The following is a 7876-nucleotide window of genomic DNA, read 5'->3' as shown; positions in this document are numbered from 1 at the left end:
CAGTGTGCAGACTGCCCTGCCACCCATCTAGGCAGGGTGCTAAATCTGCGGTCAGGGCACCATTTTTCCACACCATATGGGCTGTGGGCCTGGACAGGGAAGAAACCTAACAGGAAACCATAAAGAGTGTGATTAGTGCTTTTTGCATAAAGAAGGACCATGAAATCATCTGGCTTCTCTCTTTGTGTAGCTTCTGACAGCAATATCTAGCAACCTATCCTGTGTTATCATGTCAGCCATTTCAAGGGGAGAAAAAAAGTTGGGGAGGCACGATTGAGGATCATTTTTCACAATTTAGCAATATGTAAGCAACAGCCTTTCAACTATAAAAAAAAAAAAAAAAAGGAAGAATGAATTCCACAGTTAAAATAAAGAAAGAGGACTTTAGCTGGGTGCGGTAGTACAAGTCTGATTTCAACTACTCAGAAAGCTGAGGTAGCAGGATCAAAAGTTTGAGGCCAGTTTCAGCAACTTAGAGAGACCCTGACCCACAATAAAATAAAAAGGACTGGGGATGTAGCCCATTGGCAGCGTACCCCTGAGTTCAAAAAAAAAAAAAAAAAAAGAAAGAAAGAAAGAAAAAGAAAAAGAAAAGAAACCTAACAGGACTGGGTCTTCAACAACTAGATTTGGTATTTAAAAAAAAAAAAAAAATGGCTAGAGGAGTTCAAGGGAGTTGCACATTCCTTTTAGGCTAGTAGGCCAGAACTCTTAGGATCACATTTATTTATTTTTTTAAACTCTTAGAATCACGTTTATTTATTAGCAATGTTCCTAAAATCCAGAAAACACCATACTTTAACATCATTCTGTTTCATTTTGTGAGAAAACCCAGGGGGATCCAGTCCTGTCAACAGATGGGGTCTGGAAGAAGGGAACTGGGTTCTCTTCCATCCCCCTCCTTCCCTCCCTCCCAGTGCCCTCCTAGGCTAGCTCAGCCCCACCCCCCACCCCCCAGCCTCCAAGCCTTGCTTTTGAACTCCTGTGTGCCCTCTTAGGCTATGAGGACTCTGAAAGTTACTCCTCAAAATGTACAAATTTTATGATGCTAAATCAGGCTCATAGGGCCACACAGCAATATTCCTGACCTTTGACATTTTCTTGTGTTAAACAAAGCCGGTCACTTTCCTGCCCCAGGCCTCTGACCTCTGAGAGAGGGGGACATCAGGACTCAGAGAAATTGTCTCTGTGTCAGGAAAAGGCCTGTTTATGTAGGGAGTTAAGATTTCCTGAGTGTTTGGCCTAACTTTTTTCCAATCCTTCCATTCCCTCTCTCTTGTGCTCTTACCCATGGTCTGATTTCTTCCCTACTTTTCTGTTCAGAAGCCTCAGCTGTCTCAAACATTCAGCAAGCACACCTAAGAACACATGCTGTGTCCAGCCCTAATAGGTGCTGTGGGTGTAGAAGCCTCAGAACTCAGTCCTGAGCCTTCTAGGAACTTGGCAGAGAGAGAGAAATCAAGATGATTACTGGTAGTGTTCCAGGTACCACGGTGTGGAAGCTTCTGGACTTCTGTCTTCCACTTGTTCTGATTTGGTCACATGTAGTTTCTTTCCTGCTGCCCAGCACCCCAGGCCTCTTATTTCAGGTCACTGAGGTTGCTTGTCAGGAAGGAGCAATAACTTCGTAGCCAGTCCGTCTTGAGTGACATCTTGGATCCTTCACTTCTGGGTCATGTTTCCTAACCTCTGAACCTGGGTTAGTTTGTTGCTAATGAATACCCACTTGCTGGTTTGTTGAGTAAATGGACAAAAGCTTGCTCTTGTGTTTTGCCTTTCCTTTGACGCAGGGCTAGTTCTAGAAAGCTAAGATCTAGAACTTGTATGTACCTTAGCAATTTCATCACGAGACAATGTCTTGAATCAGTCTCTAGCTATGAGTGACTCCCGGGCTCTTTCCTCTGGGGCTCTATAACAGTGTCTCAAGGGGAAACCTGAAGCATAGATGCCTCCTGAATCCAAGTGTTTCTGGCCTTCAGAAATGTCCCCTGTATTTTTGTTGTTGTTTGTTTGTTTTTGTTTTTGGTGCTGGGGATCAAACCCTGGGCTTCACACATGCTAGGCAGATACTCCATGACTGAGCTACACCCTAGCCCGATCCCCTTTCTGTTTGAGGGAGTTTACTGGACCCAAATAACAACTTCCTTTGTACTTTTTCTCCATACCCACAAAGACACACATACCAGTGATTCCTTTTAATATGGTGAGAATGGAAGCCACCACCAATAGACTAGCTTGTTCAAGAACTTTACTGTGACCCTTATTATGCAAGAAGTCTTTGTAGTCTGTTTCTTTCATAGGCTGTATATTCATTCCCTCAGGGTATGTTGGGTGGTGATCATAGGGCTTTATGATATAATTACATACAGTAAATTTCACTAAAGTTCACTAAATTTTAATTGCCTTTTTTTTCTATTGGCTATAACCGAATACCAGACTGAGCAATGTACAAGGAATAGAGGTTCACTTGGCTCAAGTTCTGGAAGCTGGGAAGTACGAGAGCATGAAGTCCTATTTGCTCAGCATTTGGTGAGGGCCTTCCCCACTGGTCGTAACGTGGCAGAGAGCATCACATGGTGAGATGGAGAAGATCGGCCAGGGAGAGTTTGTTTGTAGTACTGGGGATCAAATCTAGGTCCTCAAACATGCTAGGCAAGTCAAGTGCTTTACCACTAAGTTATACCCATGCCCATTTTATTTTTGAGACAGTGTCTCACTAATTGCCCAGACTAGCCTTGAGCTTGTGATCCTCCAGCCTCTGAACATGCACCATTACACCTGGCTTTGAGACATTAATTGATGATAGAACTTCTTTTTAAAATTTAATTAAGTTAATTAATTATTTTTTTTTTTAGTTGTCAGTGGACCTTTGTTTTTATTTGCTTATATGCGGTGCTGAGAGTCAAACCCAGTGCTTCACACATGCTAAGCAAGCACTCTACGACTGAGCCACAACCCCAGCCCAGATGATATTGCTTCTTTAACTTAGTATAGCTAAAATGTCATCTCAATGTGTAATCAATCTTTGAAAAAAAAATTGCCAGTGAGATACTTTCTTTTGTTTTCTCATAATGTGTTCTAAATGGGGTGCGCGTCTAATATCTATGGCATGTCTTCATTCCAACTAGCCACATCTTAAGGGTTCCATAGCTATATGTAACTAGGACACCATAGAGACCAGACAGATCTAGAAATTTCTCTCATGCCCCTTTCACGTTAATTTTTTTCTCTAAAAAAATTTGATCACAAGTTTGATCACAAGTTCAAGGCCAGTCTCAGCAACTTAGTGAGATCCTGTATCAAAATAAAAAATAAAAATGGGGTGAGAGGAGAGGAGGGAGGCGGAAGTGCTAGGGAGTGATATTGGCCCATTTATGTTATATTGTATGCATGTATGAATATGTGACAACAAATCCCACTATTATGTACAACTATAATGAACCAATAAAAAATGTGGAGGGGAAAAAAAAAAAAAGGACTGGGGATGTAGCTCAGTGGTAAAGCGCCCCTGGGTTAAATTCCTAGTAGCAATTTAAAATAAAAATAAAATATTTCCATCATGTATATTGTTTTCTTTATACACTTATCTGTTGATGGACACCTAGGGTGGTTCCATAACTTGGCCATTGTGAATTATGTTGCTACAAACATGGGTATGCATGTATCTCTAGCACATGCTGACCTTAGTTCTTTTGGGTAAATACCCAGGATTGGTATAGCTGGATCATATGGTGGTTCCATTCCTAGTCTTATGAGGAAACTCCATGCCAATTTCTATAAAGGCTGCACTACTTTACAATCCCTCCAATTGTGTGTAAGATCCGCCCCACCCCCAACCCCTGTATCGTTGCCAGCATTTATTGTTATTTGTATTCTTGATGATTGTCATTCTAACTAGAGTGAGATGAAATCTCAGTGTAGTTTTAATTTTGCATTCCCCTGCTGCCCAAAGACATTTAACAGTCAAATTACTTTTGGCCATTTGTATTTCTTTTGAGAAGTGTCTGGTTAGTTCATTTGTCCATTTATTGAATGGGTTATTATTTTTTTGGTGTTGAATTTTTTAAAAATTCTTTATATATTCTAGATATTAATCTTCTGTTGGAAGAGGAGCTGGCAAAGATTTTCTCCCATTCTAGTATGATGCCATCCCTTTGATTTATTGATTCCCAGTGTTATTTCCTGAGCTATAGGAATCCTATGGAGGATGTTGCTGCCTATGTCTTTTTTTTTTTGTACTATGGATTGAACCCAGGGGTGCTTAACCACTGAGCCACATCCCCAGCCCATTTTATTATTTTTTTAAATATATATATATATATATATATATATATATATATATATATATATAGTTGTAGTTGGACACAATACTTAATTGTATTTATTTATTTTTATGTGGTGCTGAGGATCAAACCCAGGGCCTGGCACATGCTAGGCGAGAGCTCTACCGCTGAGCCACAACTCCAGTCCCCTTTTTAAAAAAATTTTAAAATATTTTTTAGTTGTAGTTAGACACATAGCTTTATTTTATTTATTTATTTTTATGTGGTGCTGAGGATCGAACCCAGGGCCTCCCACGTGCTAGGCGAGCACTCTACCGCTGAGACACAACCCCAGCCCCTTATTTCTTATTTTGAAACAAGAAAACATCATTTCCCATCCTCTCACTTTTTTTTAATCTGTAGATGTTTTTGCCCTTGATGTGTGTTTCTTGCAGTCAATGTATCATTGGGCTTTGGGCATTTTTTAAATGTACCTTCATTTTATTTATTCTTTTATTAATCTGATGGTGAATATCAAACCCAGTGCCTTGTACTTGCCAGGTGAGCACTCTACTGCTGAGCCACTGGGCCTTGTTTTTTAATCCGATCTGCTAGTCTATGTCTTTTACTTAGAGAAATGAGTATATTTACATTCAGTGTTACTATAGAGATTTGTAATATTTCCTGTAATTTTGATTTATTTCTAAGATTTGTTTTGATCCTAATTCTCATTTACTTATCTAGTCTTCTAATGAGACTTATTCTCTTCCAAGCTCTATTAGCTGATTTTATCTGAATGCTCATCTCATTGCCAAAGTTTGGGAAATTCTCTGCTATTATTTTACTGAATAAGCTATCAATGTCATTAGCCAGTATCTCTGCTCCTTCCTCAATGTCTATTAGCCTTAAGTTTGGTCTCTTAATTTTGTGCCAGAGTTCTTGCATATTTGGATCATAGTTTCTTATTTTTCTTTAATATGATTTGAATGTTCAAGGCTGGCCACCTTTTCTTCAAGCTCCAAGATTTTTGTCTCCTACTTGATCTGATCTAGTTGAGAGACTTTCAACTGAATTTTTCATTTGATTTATTGAACTTTTCATTGCCAAGATTCTTTTCTTTTGAGAATCTCTCTTTACTAAAGTACTCTTTGATATTCTTTATCTTCTCCTTTAGTTAATTCCTTAGATTTTTTTAAAATTCATTGATCCTTTTAACAATCAACTTTTAAAATTCTTTGGGATTTCATCCACTTTGATATTTGTGGGTTCAATTATTAAGGAACTACAAAATTTTCAGAGGTTCTATGTTGTTTAACTCTTTGTGTTTTTGCGGGGGGTACTGGGGATTGAGCTCAGGGACACTCAACCATTGAGCCACATCCCCAGCCCTATTTTGTATTTTATTTAAAAACAGGGTCTCACTGATTTGATTAGCGCCTCGCTATTGCTGAGGCTGGTTTTGAACTGGCGATCCTCCTGCCTCAGCTTCCTGAGCCACTGGGATCACAGGCCTGTGTACCACTGCGCCTGGTTTGAACAATACTTTTGAATGATGAGTGGATGACTGAAGAAAGCAGAGGAGATATTTAAACAACAACATAAAAAAATTCAGTTTTCTCCTGGTGAGATTTTAAAAGTAGACACATTTCTTTACAGGGTTTCAATTTTATAATCCCCCCAGCTATGAGAATGTTTGTAGTATTCTAGTAGTATTTGTTCATTCATAGCTTTGACTTAAACTAGCCAAACTTGTTAGGGGAGTCTGTATACTGAGCTCCACCCCTTCCTGGCCTGCCAGCATGTTTTAGTGGAGCATTTTCCTTTTGGAGAAGAATTCACCCTCGATTAGCTTGATGATATTTTTGTTTCTGGGGGTAGGAGCAGGGGCTTCTTGCCCACCCTCTCACCTGGGGAGCCTGTGAATCAACCTGGATTACCCAGGACTCCTGGTACTGAGAGCCTCAGTCCATGTGCTGGGGGGTGGGTGGGGGCTGTGTGGAAAGTGCCCAGGCCACTTCAGCAGATTCTCCAACTACTTCTGGGTGTTGGGGAGGTGGCAAGGTCCACAGTATGATGCTGTGGGTGCAGCTTTCCACCCAATCCTGACCCAACCCAGTTCTACCTTATGTCGGTCCTTGCTCCTTAGCCCATAGATCGGGCTACCAATTCAAATGACAGTGCCCTTTGCTAGTCTCTGCTGTGCTGATCCCTGGACTGGAAGCTGCTGCTTTGGGTCAATACCTAAAGCTTCCCCTAAGTCTATGTTACAGTTTCACACCTGTGCTCAGATTGACACAGGTTGGGTGCCCACCAATCCAGTGAAAAGTAAAACATTATTGGATGCTAAGTCTTGGTACCCCAAAAGAAAACAAACCAAGAACGAGACCAATAAAAATAAATAGAGGGAGATAAAAGAAAAGTGAAGGATGCCTGCAGGGATTTCTAATCTAGTGCTGCTCCCCCACTTCCACCAAATCCGCTAGGAAGTGCCGGGACTCTGTCCACGCCTGCCCCTGCTCACTTTACTGTATCTCAGCTTTTCCTGCTCAGATTGTAAATTTGCTGGACAGTGGGTCCTGCTTTTCTTTCCTTTTCTTTTTTTTTTTTTTTGTGCTGGGCATTGAACCCAGGGCCTGTGTATGCGAGACAAGCACTCTACATATCCCCAGCCCAGGATCCTGTTTTTCTTACACTCACTGGAAAACTTTCTTTCAGGTCATTGGGGGGGAGTATCCCCTTCCCCACTGAGTCACCACATGCCAGGTGCTGCTGCAATCTAGTCCTTTTATTAATTCTCTTTCTTCCCAAACCCAGCATTTCTGGTTTTCACCAGATTGCTGGTCTCTGAGCTGGTTTCCGGTGTTCTCCCACAGCCTTCCTACCTCATCACGCTGCAGAACGGTCATTTCAATTCGGTCTTTGAGAGCAGTTACCATATGGTGGGGTCCTCTAGTCCTCCATTTTCAGAACCCTCCAGAGCCTGTCTTTCAATGGCTCTGAGTTCAGAGATGCACTGGATCATTTTGTTGGAACACATAGAGTGGTGGATGGGCATGTGAGGCTTCCTACCAGTATGGCCCAGGAACTTCACAGACAGATTGGGGCTCTTCTCTGCATTCAATGTAGGTCTCCTGTCCATGCCAAGAGGTGGCTCAGTCTTTCTGATGTTTCAGATACCCTCCTTAGGATGCCATGAAGCCCCTAGGTTTGTTTATTTATTTTAAAGAGAGCCTTATTATGTTGCCAAGGCTGGCCTCAAACTCCTGAATTCAAGCAATCCCTATCTTAGCCTCTCCAGTAGCTGTGACCATAAGCATGCGTCACCATGCTCAGAAATCCCTTTGTATTTTTCTTAAGCATTTCATATAAGATGCATACTTACAACGGTGACGCATGAGGCTGAGGCAAGAGGATTGCAAGTTTGTGGCCAGTCTGGGCAACTTAATGAGTTAAGCACCTCAGGGTTCACTCCCCAGTACCAACAAAATGACTGAAAAAAAAAGAATGTAGGGCTGGGGATGTGGCTCAGGCGGTAGCGCGCTCGCCTGGCATGCGTGCGGCCCGGGTTCGATCCTCAGCACCACATACAAACAAAGATGTTGTGTCCGCCGAGA

The 7876-nt window shown here is 41.6% G+C and overlaps 1 protein-coding gene across 1 annotated transcript in view; it reads left to right on the top strand.

Annotated features, from left to right (window-relative positions):
• The window catches only part of Acsf2 (acyl-CoA synthetase family member 2), a 32141-nt gene that overhangs the window by 863 nt on the left and 23402 nt on the right, over positions 1 to 7876 (top strand). The gene's annotated exons all lie outside the window — the stretch shown is intronic.

The sequence above is a fragment of the Marmota flaviventris genome, chromosome 17, assembly GCF_047511675.1.
Source record: "Marmota flaviventris isolate mMarFla1 chromosome 17, mMarFla1.hap1, whole genome shotgun sequence".
NCBI lineage: Eukaryota > Metazoa > Chordata > Mammalia > Rodentia > Sciuridae > Marmota > Marmota flaviventris.
This window is presented reverse-complemented; position numbering and strand designations above follow the sequence as displayed.